We start from the raw sequence: 17158 nt of genomic DNA on the forward strand, positions 1-17158 counted from the left end.
TCGGTCACTGCATGGTCCATGTTCTGAGGTAACGCTTGAAATTTTGTACTCTCAGCACACTGTTGACATTGTGGATCTCGGAATATTAAATTCCCTAGCGATTTTCCAAATGTAGTATCCAATTCGTTTAGGTTCAACTACTATTCCGCGTTCATAATCTGTAAATTACCGTTATTCAATTTGTATATTGAGGAAGCAATAAAGGAAACAGAAGAAAAGTTCGGAGTAGGTATAAAAATCCATGGAGAAGAAATAAAAACTTTGAGGTTCCACGATGACATTGTAATTCTGTCAGATACAGCAAAGAATTTGGAAGAGCAGTTGAACGGAACGGACAGTGTCTTGAAAGAAAGGTATAAGATGAACATCAACGAAAGCAAAACGAGGATAATGGAATGTAGACGAATTAAGTCGGGTGATGCTGAGGGAATTAGATTAGGAAATGAGACACTTAAAGTAGTAAAGTAATTTTGCTATTTGGGGAGCAAAATAACTGATGATGGCCGAAGTAGAGAGGATATAAAATGTAGACTGGCAACGGCAAGGATAGCGTTTCTGAAGAAGAGAAATTTGCTAACATCGAGTACTGACTTAAGTGTCAGGAAGTCGTTTCTGAAAGTATTTGTATGGAGTGCAGCCATATATGGAAGTGAAACGTGGACGATAAATAGTTTAGACAAGAAGAGAATAGAAGCTTTCGTAATGTCGTACTACAGAAGAATGCTGAAGATTAGATGGGTAGATCAAATAAATAAGGTGAGGTATTGAATAGAATTGGAGAGAAGAGGAGCTTGTGGCACGACTAGAAGAACGGATCGGTTGGTAGGACATGTTCTAGGACATCGAGGGTTTCACCAATTTGGTATTGGAGGGCAGCGTGGAGGGTAAAAATCGTAGAGGGAGACCAAGAGATGAATACGCTAAGCAGATTCAGAAGGATGTAGGCTGCAGTAGGCACTGGGAGATGAAGAAGCTAGCACAGGATAGAGTAGCATGGAGAGCTGCATCGAACCAGTCTCAGGACTGAAGACCACAACAACAACAACCGTCGTGAGGCAATAATCACGTCACGAGTCCAATGACAGCTCCTCCAATGCACTGCCCTTTTACACCTTGTGTATGCCGTACTTCCGCCATCTGAATATGTGTTTATCGACTTCTAAGTGTATGTGGGCTATAGTGAAGTTCAGAAGTGTGATTGTGGTGAGTTCCAGAGTCGCGAGCAGTGCCCTTGAACTGCCTGAGCTGCCCTGGAGCCAGAAAGCGGCGGCAGCCTGACCGCTACTGATGGCGGAGCCTGCCACTGGACAGGGGAGGAGATTAATGCAGCCAGTTCCCACTCGCCACTCGACCGGTGACCTCGGCCGTTGGCGCAGCACTCTATCTCGATGACAGCGCACCGTCCTAAAACCCGCAGCGGCGCGCTATCTGGCCCCCAGCCATCTGCAGCTGGGCTTGTAGCCTTCATAATAAACTTGTTGCTCTCACTGCACCGGAATACCTAACTACGTACACCCTTTCACTCGTTCAACGCTCTTCCAATGAGTACCAAAGGGTACCTCCTATTTCTTCCTTCTCTAGCACTTTCTTGGAATGTGTCTTACAATCTTGGGTTGAGTATCGAAAGAAGAGTTAAAAAAATGAAAACCTGCCTCGATTGTGAAAAAAGCACCTAGTGTTAACCTAGATTTTGGCGTAGATAACTACACCTTCTTCAGAATAACAATAAAACCACAAGTCCCTAAGAAAATCTTTGTCAATGATTAAAAGAACACCATAGCTACACATTTATAAACGAAAAAAATGGAAAACACGAACAGTACATACGTACAAAGTCAAAACCACTACTTAACTTGATGGTGTACGCTCCACCTCACACCGGCCTATTTTCTATGGGCCATGACCTGCCATAAACTGCAGCTACAAATGGTCGCTCACTCCCAAGCCTGACCCGCTACCTATGCACATGCGCAATACGTGGGAAGTTATTTGAATGCGCATGTGCCTACGAATACGAGAAAGTTTATACATGGGTCGGGGCTAAATAGCCCATATATTCCCAACCGTGGATCAACGTATATCAAAAAAGGAATGGATAGAATAAGTGACGAGCTAAATAGGAGATGAAACCTAAAAATAACCGCACACGGTTGCTTATGCTAGGAAAGAAACATAAACGAAGCTACCTATGACAACAGGAGGAACTCTTAAAAACTATACCTAAGGTCAGTAGTTAGCGTGGGGGAGGGGGGGGGGGGGGGCTGCAGGGACGTAATTTAAAGACGTCGTGGTAATAAAGGTATAAGGATAAAACGTTAGGTGTTCATCGGGCTAAAATCACCTTCATCGTAAAAGGAAAATGAGGATAAAGAGAAAGAAGATGAACAGCTTGATCAACCGCGCTCGCCAATCAGCGCACGCATGTGAAAACCCCAGATCATCAGATTTACAAGTATGAAGAACAAATTAAAGGTGTGAAACTTTCAAAAAATTTTCTGTTTCTTTAGCGTGTTGCAGATGCTTAAAGATCTGCATTTCTTCCAAAACATTCAGTTTTAAGCCCTTAACCTCGGCATGAAGTAACTCGATATTAACTGGAGGGCTCGACGCATGAGCCGTTTCCACAAGGTGTTCAGCATATGTAGAGCCCTTAGTACCGTCACCGCTTCTAGTAGGAATATGATCTTTATACCTGAGACCCAGAGCTCGTTCCGTTTGCCCGATATAAAGTTTTGGACAATCCCTGCATGTAATTTTAATACTCCTGACTGTCAAAGTTTATCGCTCTTATTGTGCAAGGAGTGGATTAAATTCCTACGTAAACTATTATTAGTAGGATAGGCGACTCTGAAATTATGTGCTCTGAGTAAACGCCCCAATTTGTAACTTATATTGCCTGTGTAAGGGATAGATATCGTTGCCACTTGTTTGTCATCTAACGCATCTCCTATGGAGGAAGACATAATGTTATTTTTATTTATTTTCTTGTTATAGATCTGTCTTACCAACTGAGGCCTATAGCCATTATTTATAGCAATATTCTCAAGTGTGACCAGTTCAGTTTCTACCTCATCTAGTGCAAGAGGGATAACTGTAACTCGCTGAATATTAGAATGAAAAAAGGCCATCTTATGGGCGTACGGATGGGCCGAGTCTACAGGTATAATATTGTCGTAGTATTTTTCGGAAAAATGTTAAATTCAATGCGGTTGTCAACCACAGTTAAACTGAGGTCCAAAAAGTTTAATAACCTACTATCGGATTCTCGCCCAATTATAAAACTGCTTTTATGGTGAAGCTCATTAAAAATTAAGAAAATATGGTCTACATCACTTTGAGAACCACCAGTGATTAATAGAATGTCGTCAACATATCTTTTGTAAAATTTTATTCTCCTAAGAATCTCTCTATCACTGGCAAAAAAATCAGAATCTAAGTAGTTCATAAAAATTTCTGATAAAATCCCAGCTAGTGGGCTATCCATAGCCAAACCTACTGGTTGTAAGTAAAATCTCCCATTAAACGTAAAGTAGCACCATCATCAACTCATTGACCTCTTTATCCAAAAGTTTTTTATGGTGACCCAAAGTGCACTCTAGTATTTGCAGTGTGTGGTCGACCGGTACATTAGTGTATAAGCTTGTTACGTCAAACGATACTAGTTTAGAATCTTCAGAACAAGATACCTCACGTAAACTGGCAGCTAAATGAATGGAATTTTTAACGGAATAGTTTTTACTGAAACCGAAATTTTCTTTAATCTTAGTATGCAAGTATTCCGCAAGCTTATGATAGGAACTTCCCGTACTGTGAACCCATGTATAAACTTTCTCGTATTCCTATGCGCATTAAAGTAACTTCGTTTGTCTTGCGCATGTGCATAGGTAGCGGGTCGGGCTTGTGAGTGAGCGATCATTTGTAGCTGCAGTTTATGGCGGGTCATGGCCCATCGAACATAGGCCGGTGTGAGGTGGAGCGTACACCATCAAGTTAAGTAGTGGTTTTGACTTTGTACATATGTACTGTTTGTGTTTTCCTTTATTTTCGTTTATAAATGTATAGCTATGGTGTTCTTTTAATCATTGACATAGTTGTTCTTAGGCACTTGTGGGTTTTATTGTTGTTCTGAAGAAGGTGTAGTTATCCACGCCGAAACCTAGGTTAACACTAGGTGCTTTTTTCGCAATCGAGACGGGTATTTAGTTTTTTAATATATTAACCAACGATTGCTGACGCGCTGCGATGGTGAAGGTTCGAAAGAAGAGTTATTATATCCAAATAGACTAAGACACTGCGAGGGACATGCTATAGGCGTTCGTTTCTCGGAAAAGCCTTATATCTGTGTTGGCTCGTGTAAGCAACGTCCAAGACATCACGAGAGGAAGTCGGCTCAAAATGCGGCAATTGCTTTAATGCTCAAATACACTTAAGAGCCAAAGAAACTGGTACACCGGTCTAATATCGTGTAGGGCTCCCGCGAGCACGCACAAATGTCGCAACACGACGTGGCATGGACTCGGCCGATGTCTGAAGTAGTGCTGGAGCGAATTGCCACCATGAATCCTGCAGGGTTGTCCACAAGTCCGCAAAAGTACGAGGGGTGGAGATCTCTTCTGAACAGCAGGTTAAAATAATGTTCACGTCTGCGGAGTTTGAAGGCCAGAGCCGGCCGCGGTGGTCTCGCGGTTCTAGGCGCGCAGTCCGGAACCGTGCGACTGCTACGGTCGCAGGTTCGAATCCTGCCTGGGACATGGATGTGTGTGATGTCCTTAGGTTAGCTAGGTTTAAGTAGTTCTAAGTTCTAGGGGACTGATGACCACAGCAGTTGAGTCCCATAGTGCTCTGACTCATTTGAACCTTTTTTTTTTTTTTTTTTTTTTTTTGAGGCCAGCGGAAGTGTTTAAACTCAGAAGAGTGTTCCTGGAGCTACTCTGTAGCAATACTGGACGTATGGAGTGTCGCATTGTCCTGCTGGAATTGAAAAAGTCCGCTAGAATTCACAATGCACATGAGGGGACGCAGGCGATCGGACAGGATGCTAACGTAGGTGTCATCTGTCACAGTCCCACCTAGACGTATCTGGGATTCCATATCATTGCAACTTGAAAGGCTCTCGCCATTACAGAGCCTCCACCAGCTTGAACAATTCCCCGCTGACATGTAGGGTCCATGGATTCACGAAGTCCAGCACACAGTTTTAATCTGCCAGGGAGTTTCATATCAGCGCACACTCCGCTGCAGAGTGAAAATCTCATTCTGGAAACATCTTCCAGGCTGTGGCTAAGCCATGTCTCCGCTATATCCTTTCTTTCAGGAGTGCTAGTTCTGCAAGGTTCGCAGGAGAGCTTCTGTAAAGTTTGGAAGGTAGGAGACGAGGTACTGGCAGAAGTAAAGCTGAGAGGACGGGGCGTGAGTCGTGCTTGGGTAGCTCGATAGAGCACTTCCCGCGAAAGGCAAAGGTCCCGAGTTCGAGTGTCGGTCCGGCACACAGGAAGTTTCATATCAGCGCACACTCCACTGCAGAGTGAAAATCTCATTCTGATTCACGAAGTCGTCTGCGTACCCGTACACGTCATTTGCTCGACAGAATTTGAAACGGGACTCGTCCGACCAGGCAGCATATTTCCAGTCATCAACAGTCCAGTGTCGTTGTTGACGGCGCCAGGCGAGGCGTAAAACTTGTGCAGACATCTGGTGTACACGAGTGGGTCTTCGGCTCCGAAAACCCATACCAATGATGTTTCTTTGAATCGTCCGCACGCTGACACTTGTTCGTGGCCCCGCACTAAAATCTGCTTCTGTTTGCAGAAGGGTAGCACTTCTGTCACGTTGAACGATTCTCTTCAGTCGCCGTTGGTCCCGTTCTTGCAGGATCTTTTTTCCGATCGCAGCGATATCGGACACTAGATTTTTTACCGGATTGCTGATAGTCACGGTATGTTCGTGAAATGGTCGTAAGGGGAAAATCATCACTTCAACGCTACTTCGGAGACAATGTGTTCCATCAATCTTGTGCCAAATATAAATCCACGTTCAAACTCACTCAAATCGATAACCTGCCGTTGTAGCAGCAGTAACCGGTGTAACAACTGCTCCAGCCACTTGCTTTATACAGACGTTTCCGACCGCAGCGCCGTATTACATATCTCTGTGTTTGAATATGCATGCCTACAGATTTTCTTTGTCGCTTCAGTGTGTTATGGCCTCGTCGCCAGAAGCGTGAACGCTCCAATAAAACATGAGCTTACACTCATTTGAGTTTATTATGTCAACATTACTCACGTCTTTACTAGAACATTAGCACGCTACTACTGTCTTCAGCATATTTAATACCTTGCTGGATAGAAAATACAGGATCCTCGCACTGCTGTAGCAGAAATATGAATGGGGTTTAGGTCTTGCAGGCATAAACGAATCCAACACCATTAACAATTACCAAGAGAGCACACATACATCCATGTGTTCCGAAGACCATTTTTAAGTGCAGGACAGAGGGTACTTCTCATGGTACCACGTTTTAGGGATTCTTTCCATTCCCTTCATTTATGGAGCGACGGAAGAATAACTCGTTAAATGCTCCACTGTGTGCAGATATTAACCTAATCTCCTCCCACGCAAGCGACGTGTAGGGGGTTGTCGCATACTGAAAGAGTCATTATTTGAACCCGGTTCTGTAAACTTTGTAAGCAGCCCCTCTCGTGATAGTTTTAGTCCGTATTCAAGTGCTGCAGGTCCAGCTTCTTCAGTGTCTCTTGTTTTGTTCGGATGAAACATAGTTGAGCAGTATTCTAGGGTGTATCTTCTTTGAATACTCATTGCATTTCCGTTATATACTTGCTTCACCCATGACTGAGCCTATGAGATATTCTATTTCATATGAGTACAATATGATGTACACAAGTATTTGAATGAGTTAATTGATAACTCCGAATTACTGATACTGTTGTCATAGGATACTGCATGTTTTCCTTTTGTGAGACGCTCAGTTTTATATTTCTGAACATTCAAAGCAACTAGGTCATGTGTGCTCCACTGTGAAAACTTATCAAGACAAGACTAAATACTCGTCTAGCTTCATTCAGACAGTACTTCATTACAGATAACTGCATTGGCTACAACTAATATTATCATATGCCCATTAATATACAATTTCAAAAACAAGAGTTCCAACACATTTCCCATGGCTACACCTGTAGTTACGAGGGTCGGTCAAAAAGTAATGCCTCCCATTTTTTTTCTACTTAAAAAAATTAAGTTAAGTGAAAAATTTGAATTTGGCGCCATTCCTCAAACCTTCTTCTGCAATCCACTGCAGTAGTAACTTTCTGTGTCAACAGGTGGCAGCACAGCAGAAGTTTGTAAGATGGCCGACATCGATGTTCGTTTGAGACAGCGTTGTGTGATTGAATTCTTGAATGCAGAAGGTGAAACGCCCATACGCATTCATGAAAGACTGAAGAAGGTGTATGGTGTTGTGACAGTGGATGTCAGCACTGTTAGACGATGGGTTCGTCGTTGTAAGGAAGCTGAAGGGCAAACACCGTTGACTGACGAAAAGCGGAGCGGCAGGCCGGTGAGTGCAGTGACTCCACACAACATTCAGCAAGTTGATGACATCATTCGTGGTGACCGTCGGGTGACTGCAGATGAAGTGTGTCGCATTATTTCTCTTAGTAAAGGCAGTGTGATCACGATTATTAAACAATTGGGGTACTCAAAAGTTTGTGCACGGTGGGTTCCAAGAATGTTAACCGATCAGAATAAAGAGGCAAGGAAAACAATAGCCTCCCAACACTTGCAGCGCTTCCGTTTGGAGGGAGATGAGTTTCTGAAAAAAATTGTGACCGGGGACGAAACATGGGTGCATTTTTTGGAACCCGAATCAAAGAGGCAGTCAATGGAGTGGCGTCACACAAGCTCGCCGAGGAAGAAAAAATTCAAAACTGTGCGATCGGCAGGGAATGTTATGGCAACAGTTTTCTGGGATACAGAGGGTGTGATTCTGGTTGATTTTTTGGAGCAGGGATGCACAATAAATTCTGTTCAATACGTCACAACCCTCAAAAAACTTAAAGCACGTCTTCAGCGAGTTCGCCCAACAAAATCAAAGGCAGATGTTCTTCTTTTGCATGACAATGCAAGACCACACACCAGTCGTCACACCTCTGACGAGATTGTCAAAATTGGATGGGAAGTTTTGCCTCATCCCCCATACAGCCCTGACCTGGCACCATCAGACTTCCATCTGTTCGGGCCACTAAAAGAAGCTCATCGTGAGATTCATTTTGAAGATGAGGAGGCCGTCAAAACATCCGTGCGTCAATGGCTTAGGAAGCAGACCTGTGATTTTTACCGTGCTGGGATACATGCCCTTGTTCAAAGATGGACCAAAACTGTAGAGATGGGCGGAGATTACATTGAAAAATGACAAAATGATCCTCAATGTTGTGGTTTTCAACCTATGTAATTGCATTTAAATTTCCTGACAATTAAACGTAGAAAAAAAAATAGGAGGCATTACTTTTTGACTGACCCTCGTACTTCTACGTCCTTCGATGACTTTCAACAACTCCCCACTTACTAAACCTCCAGAAATGTCTCAGTTTATCCGGTGAGTTCGTAGATGGTGGTATAAAGGGCGTACAGTAAAACGGGAGATGCTTTACCACCCGAGTTTTGCGATAATTAAGCTAGTCCGTCCTTGAACTGGCTTAACGAGTCGCCGCATAAGTGTTCTCCCTACCTGTTCGAACAACGTACGTGTTTGCTGCCGGGTGACGTCGTCGACCACCGCCGATATTTCGACAGGAGCACACCCTGCCATTCTCAAGGCACAACTGCAAGGAGGAAGATGTGCAAGGAAATTTAACACCTCGATTTACAGAGGAGAAACCAGGAAGATATCACACACAGAACAAGTGTCAACACAAACAAAGATGACCAACACCAGAAATATCGATAGTATCTAATCAACAGGTGAGGCAGCACCAATTCTGTCCCTCTGTTTTATGACGAGAGACAGAGCCGGATTCCAAGCAGCATTTAAATAAAATCCTCCATATCTGTTAATAAGGTTGCTTGATAGTTTGATTTCAACAGCTTCCATAATTACACTATCCCAATACCTGGACGCGCAAGCCAGACTCTCCATGTTGTCGTACTCCATAGGATGACCGGTGTCAAGGCAGTGTTCTGCAATAGCGGATTTGCTCGGCTGTTGTAAGCGTGTGTGACGCTTATGTTCAATACACCGCTCTTCCACAGTCCTGATTGTCTGACCAATATATGACATGCCACAACTGCAAGGAATACGATAGACCCCAGCCTTATGCAAACCAAGATTATCTTTTACGGACGCCAACAGGGCCTTAATCTTAGAAGGTGGTCGAAAAACACATTTAACATCATATTTCCGCAAAATACGGCCAATACTGTTGGAACTGCTTCCTGCGTAACGCAAAAAGGCCGCAGACTTACGTGCCACTTCGTTGCTATTGTCACTCACCCGTTCCACAGAAGGCTGATAGCGCAACGCACGTTTGATCTGCCTTTCACTATACCCATTCCTACGAAAGGTGACTTCAAGATGTGATAGCTCAGCTGCCAAACTTTCAGGTTCTGAGATAACGTGGGCCCTGTGAACCAAGGTGCGAAGTACTCCTTCAAGCTGAGCTGGAGGGTGACAACTATCAGCTCGCAGATACAAGTCAGTGTGAGTAGGCTTCCTATAAACACAATGTCCCAACGTACCATCAGTCTTCCTTTTGACCAGCACATCAAGGAAGGGAAGGCATCCATTCTTTTCCACCTCCATTGTGAACTGAATATTAGGATGGATGGAATTCAGGTGTTCCAAAAACCGATTTAAATTCCCACTATCATGAGGCCAAACAACAAAAGTATCGTCTACATATCTGAAAAAAAAAAAAACACGCAGGTTTCAAAGTCGCTGAATCCAATGCACGTTCCTCGAAGTCGTCCATAAACAAATTGGCCACGATAGGTGACAAAGGGCTTCCCATTGCAACTCCATCAGTCTGTTCGTAGTACTGAACATTGAATAAAAAGTAAGTGAAAGTCAGCACATGTCGAAACAAATTTGTTAACTCGACACCAAACTTAATCTCCCATTAGCTGCAACGAATCAGAGAGAGGAACGCGAATGAAAAGAGAAACCACATCAAAACTGACTAAAATATCAGAGTCATTTATTTGTTAATATCAACATTTCCGAGTACTGTAAAATTACTGAAAGATAGTATTTATGATCCGTAAACTCCTTCTAAATTATGAGAGCCAAAAGGCAACTTCTGTTGGTAAATATTTATTAATAACAACTGATTGAACAGCGCCAGAATAAATGTACTTTTCCTGTGTATCTCTTTGCCGACACCAAGAACGATTTTGGCATCGGCACCTCATCCCACTGGTTTTGAAAGCGCCAGATGGCCAACCGCCGCTGCTAGCCAATGTGGGAACCTGCTGCTCACTCCTTACTCCATACTTACTGTATTGGTGATACTTTCACTTTCGCTTCCGCTTCACGTATGTGATATAGCAAAACTGGAAATAAAGTAAACGACGCTCCTGTCTGCAAATAAGAGGTACTTTACAAATTCTCCACCCAAGGCCGCCTATTAATCTCAGCTACAATCCACCAGATCTCCAGTAAAGAGAGACAGCCGTGGATAGATGGCACTTCCTGCAAGCTCACTCCTTCTTAAGAAGCATCAGCCGATCACATAGCGTCCAACCCCCGACACCACTACTTTAGATATTACTTTCTAGTACTGCTTGTATTAAATTCCTCATTTCGAATGTCAGTCAGTCTTGTTTCTGTTCTAAGCTGCTATTTATTTCTCTTCTTTTTCCCCATTTTCTGTCTTCTGACTGGTCTCATGCGGGCTATACTGCTTTCAAGATGGCAGAATTCCTTAATTGGGTAACCTACGTGACCATGAATTTCTTGTTAAGTGCCTTGCTATTCCCATATCTGCTACTGCTGACTATTTCTGTTTATTCCGATTTAACCTCAACGCATATTCTGTACTCATTAGACTGTTCATTCAATCCAACAGATGCTGTAACACTTCTTCTTCTTCAGTAGGAATAGCAATGTCATCAGCAACTCTTATCATTGATGTCCTTTCATCCTGAATTTAAAAGTCACTCTTAAAATTTCCTTTTAGTTCCCTCATTGCTTCTTCTATGTATAGATAGAACAATAGGAGCAAAAAATTGCATCCCTGTCTTACATCATTTTTAATCCGAGCATTTCGTTCTTGGTTTCCCAGTCTTATTGATCCCTTTCAGTTCTTGCAGATATTGTGTATTGCCCGTCGTTCTCTCTAACTTAGTCGTATTTTTCTCATAATTTCGAACATATTGCAACGTTACATTGTCGAACGATTTTTCTGGGTCTGCAAAACCAATGAATGTGTCTTGATTTTTTTCGTCTTGTTTGCATCATCATACTCAAAGTCCGAACTGTCTCTGGGGCGCTTTCACCTTTTACTTTGGATGCATGATGTGTTAAGCTGATTCTGCTATAATTTTAGCACTTATCTGCTCTTGATCTCTTTGGAATTGAATGGATGACGTTTTACCATAAATCAGATGGTATGTTGCCAATTTCATAGATCCTGCGCTCCAACTTAAATAGTTGTTTGGTTGCTACAACACCAATGATTTTAGGAATTCCGATGGAATGGTATCTGTCCCTTCTGATTACTCCATATTATACCTTCCAAAGCTCTTTTAGATTGTAGTGGTGGGCTCCCTTCTCTTCCATATCGACTCCACATTTTTTTTATATCATATCATCAGGAAATTCCTTGCCCTCATGTAAGACTTCAATGTGGACTTTCCAGTCAACACCTGCCTTTATCAGGGAAAATACCTGAACGCTGTTAATGTAGCTGTCATTGCTTTTAATTTCAGAAAAGGCTATACTCATTTTTCTACATACAGAGTGAGTCCTTCCGACGATCATTTTTGATTGATTTCTTTATCTTTTTCCTGCTTTATTTCATCTTGGCTGCCCTGCGCTTCATATTTATTTCATTCCTTCTTAATTTATATTGCTGGAGTCTTGTCCTCCCACGACCATGTTTATGCTTCTTTCTTTCGTCGATCATCTGAAGTGTTTGATCTGTTACCCAAGATTTCTTCGCAAGTACCTTCGTTGCACCCATCTTCGTCAGTGCGACATCAGTGATTGCTCTTTTCAGACATGCCCACTCCTGTTCAACTTAACTGCCTATCGTCGTCTTCTTTATCGCAGTATCCACACAATAACAGAACCTCTACTCAGTCTCATAATTCTGCAGTTCTTCAACACCGAACTTCCTTCCAGATTTGACTCTTCCCGACCACTCTCTTAAACATCAGTCTACCCTGTCATAAACCTTAACTGTAGGTGTTGGTATATTATTATCTCCATTTCCAGATTTTCTGAGCTAATACCACTTATCCACTGCCAGCCATCCCGGGAATGCTGTGCAACTGGCCCCTCTTGCTCACTGCCCAGCTTACAAAGACCCTGACATCCTCAATTTATTTCTGAAAGCTGCACAGGAGGATGACGTCTTTACAGTTCACGATAAATTCTCGAACGGCATCTAGAAGAGGTAGTAAATACAAAGAGGGAAGAACTATTCTGGACGTGACACAGACAAAGTGTTGATCTTGATCAAATGTTGCTTTTTTTATGTTGGTTATTGTGGGCCCAATACGGTGTGTAGCTTCTATCGATTTTCTGCATACTCACGGTCAAACGCAAGTGGTCGATCATGTAATGAACCCAAAGCCACTCGGGAGCGTCAAGAAGTATGATACTATAGCTGTCCTCCTTAGGAGATCTCTAAGGACATTTTACGCAGTTCAGGGAGGGGCCTCGAAAACGTGTTAGTGATAAATTTTAAACGACCTGAACGTTCTTACTTACTATCGTACTGGCAGACCAACATTCGAGAAATAAGCTCCCAAATTACTATATTGTCATAAACATATTTCCATAACCACGCCTGCGGTCATTAGTCGAACTTTTGTCAGTATCGTCAGTGCCTAGACTCCTAATCGCGCATTGTTAGGCGGTATACACCTACTTGCCAGCGAGATTTTCTAACTGTGCAGCGGATGACTGAACTCCGTTCTCAAGTATGTACCACAGTTGGTGAGAGACTAACAGCTATGAATGAAATTATAAATGAGTTACAGATTGTTGTCGGTGACTTTAATATTTTTGTTTGGACGTGACATGAACAGTAGGGACCTGCAGTGAGACCTAACGAAGTCGGTGTATGTAATGCCTAAGAGTGCGTGCTGAAGTCAACATTAGCATTATAATTTATCTGGGTTTTCTGCAACTAAACAAAAAAACATTCGATGTATTCTTGCTCTAATCTGTGCCACTTGACAGTTATCTAATTACACATAGGAGAGACACTGAAGATGTTTTCATAACTAAGGACATGCGTGGAGCTGTAATTTAAGAAGAGTGTGATGTATACAGCGTAACGCAAGTTTTCACTGAAGCTTGCAGTCAGTGGACTGGTATCTGGAAAAAAACTGGACGACTGCTTCATACCGACTTCGGTGTCACCGAAACTTATCCATACGTTACATCAGCTAATGATAAATGGCATTCAGATGCTGAAACACTATTTTTTCTCATTCGAGCGTTTAGTAAGCCACAAAACAATAACTGCCAACCGTTTGGTAATTCTGGTGATACAGAGACTCAAGATGCGAATTTAAAAGGACAGTCGACTTGGAAATTCGGAGGATAATTCACCAGAAGCTCTAGACTTGATAATGTCTTCTTTTCGGAGTGGAAGAAACATTTCTGCTGCTGCGTTTCACTTGACACATAGCCCGTTGGATCCTGTCTCGGAGTCTTCAGCTGACGTTTCTTTGATGGTTTTTCTGATGTTTCGCCAGGACGAGTGTCTGACATTGTCGTAGCTTCACCCTTCACTGCTGGTGGTGGACTGGACTCCCTCTTCTTATACCAGATACCCACTAACATTCTGTTTAGGATTATTATCGGGTAATTAAGGGAGCCGGTCCCAGTGCGACAGGCTTCCTGAGTGTTCCTGAAAACAGAAACGTAATCGAGCAGCACTTTCAGCGTTGCTGTCACCCGGAAGGCGTCATACCAATCAGAAGAAAGGACAACAATCGGTCACTGAGGAATACATCGTCGTCCATGTTGACGGCAACATAAATCAATAGGCCCTAGTCATGGTACTCAAAACACTCCAGAAACATCACAGAATACTGTCAGTGCTCTCAAAGCCTTGTATCATTTCAAAATGAGAAAAGCTCGTACGTAACTCGTTGGACCAACCTGCATGGTTGCAGTCAGCAAGTGTTTCATTTCTTTTTTATTTGGCCTACTATATCGCTTCAAGCAAAGGTGATTTTAGGGGTACTCGATTTTAAAAGCCCATTTCAAGGAGTTATCTTCGCAGTTTTACCTCGGAGACTGAATGAAATGGATCTTCATTCACTGCCAAGTTTGATACAGACTGTCAGCTAAAAATCGTTTCACTCATGTTTGATTCCTGTTAGGATCGTCAGGCACCTTGTTACATGGGTGTGATGGATCTCTCTCTTTATTCACGTTGATACACCAACAAGTCTGGCAAAGTCGTTTACGTTGCGGTAATGAACATATCATTGTCATTCTGTCACATCTCCATATGTTACAACATGACTGTGCTGGTTCAAAAGCGATCTACAGGCCGTATTTATAGCCCCTTTATGTCATCGGTGGATTGTCACACTACTGCCTCGTACCTGTTGTACACCACTTACATCGCTCCAAAGCAATGACTGTGCTTTTATAAAGGAGAAGTTAATTTTTTGTCCCCTCAGTTAAATATTGGTTTCTGTATTTTTCGGCTGCGTGATTCATGATGACCATCATAGACCTATCTGAATTACTTGGACGATGAGAAACCTACCTTAAGTTTGCTATCCATGCCGCCATGCCTTATACTGGAGAAGACGTTACAAAATATGTAGTAGAAAAAATAGTAAGACCTTGCGTCAACACATGATGGTGCTTTGTCGATGGCAAACTGTAGGATTTGAGGAAATATTCAACCGATTCACTAGAGGTTCCTTGAACCACTGATGCTACATATTTCCGTGTCTAAATACTGTCATGCCTGAAGAATATTTTGAGTGAAATGAATTACTTATGCAAGTCGTAGATGGGACACTGTGACTACGTGATAAGTATTAATAGCGTCCAAAATATAATGATTAAATCTAAAGCTTATCCCAATAGCCAATACTTCTCATTAATTACTTGTGTTCTCGATCACCAATTACATTGAGCGCTGCAGCAATCAATGTACATTCTAAATACTCGTAATTCTCTGTGGTAGAAGTCCATCTGTATTTCAGGACTGATTATATTCATATAACCAGAAGCTTGACCGTGGTAGAGAAGCTATAAAATCTGAAAAGGGAAATGCGAACGCTTCAATCTAAAAGTAGTGGGAACCAGTGAAGTGAAATGGGAATAAGAGAAGGATTTCTGGTCTGAAGAGTATAGCAGAATATCAACAGCAGCAGAAAATGGTACAAGGGAAGTAGGATTTGTTATGAAGAGGAAGGTAGGGCAGAGAATGAGTTGCTGTGAACAGTTCAGTGACAGGGTTCTTCGCATCAGAATAATCGCATGTTGAAGATGTTGAGGTAGAGAAAGCATATGAGGATATTGAAAGAGTAATACAGTACGTAAAGGGAGATAAAAATCTAATAGTCACGGAGGACTGGAATGCAGTTGTAGGGGAAGGACAAGAAGAAAAGGTTACAGGAAAATATAGTATGTATTTATTCTCAGCAAGTAGTTGAAAATACTCTGTTCCAGAACCACAAGAGGAGGAGATATACTTTCAAAAGACCTGGTGATACGGGAAGATTTCAATTAAATTACGCTGTGGTCAGGCTGAGATTCCGAAATTAGATACTGGATTGTAAGGCGTCCCCAGGAGCACATACAGAATCAGACCACAATACTGTTGTGGTGATGAATAGGCTGACTTTTAAGAGATTAGTCAGGAATAATCAATATGCAAACAAGTGCGATACACAAGTAGTAAGGGATGACGAAATATGTTTGAAGTTCTCAAAGACTATAGATACAGCACTAACAATAGCTCAACAGATAGTAGAGTTGAAGAGGACTGGGCATTTCTAAAAAGTGCAATCACCAAAGTTGTAAATGAAAACATAGGGACAAAGAAGGTAACTGTGGAGAACCTATGGATGAGACAAGAAATATTTCAGTGGGTCGATGACAAATGAAGTACAAAAGAAATCGAAAATTCAGGAAAATAGGAATATAAGTAACGTGGAAATGAAATAAATAGGAAGTGCAGGGATGCTCAAACAAAATGGCTGCATGAAAAATATGACGAAATCGAAAGAGAAATGACTGTCAGAAGAACTGACTCAGCATATAGGAAAGTTAAAACAAAATTGGGTGATATTAAAAGCAAGGGCGATAACATTAAGAATGCAGCTTGTAATGTGTGCATTACCTTGTCATAGTACGTATGTATGATTCATTTCAACTATTCTTTATTTGTTAATACGTCACATTGTTTCCTCGTGCAGTTTGCTACTGTTTTATATTTTATATTGTATGAATATATGCTTTGTAAATGTTTGGTTAGGCTAGGAGAAGTGTCAGAGAGAGCGCGAACGACTATCGATAGAGAGCGTGCGAGTTGTGATATCGTGGCCGGTGCGTGGGTAGAGAAACGTTGCAAACTTCGGAGTGAAAGACGGTGATACGCGGAGGAACAATTAATTACAGTGCATCCGCCGTGTTAATAGGAGATCGTGCATTATTAAGTGAACAGTAAAACCTGAAAAGTATATCGAGTGCTTGCGGTGACGATTTTACATACTGTGTGAACTTGTGACAATTTGCCATGAAGCAGACACCATTGTCGTGTGGAGACACTAACTGTTAGAATTGCGTGAAAGTGGAACAAACCAAAATGCTAAGTGAAAGAACAGTGCTGTAAATTGATGAAGAAAATTTTATTATATAATCCAAACTGCCTTAAAGTCGACGACGTAAACTGAACTGATGTTTAACGGACTGTTATAGTGATAAACACATGTGACTGTT

This window comes from Schistocerca gregaria, chromosome 7 (genome assembly GCF_023897955.1).
Source record: "Schistocerca gregaria isolate iqSchGreg1 chromosome 7, iqSchGreg1.2, whole genome shotgun sequence".
NCBI lineage: Eukaryota > Metazoa > Arthropoda > Insecta > Orthoptera > Acrididae > Schistocerca > Schistocerca gregaria.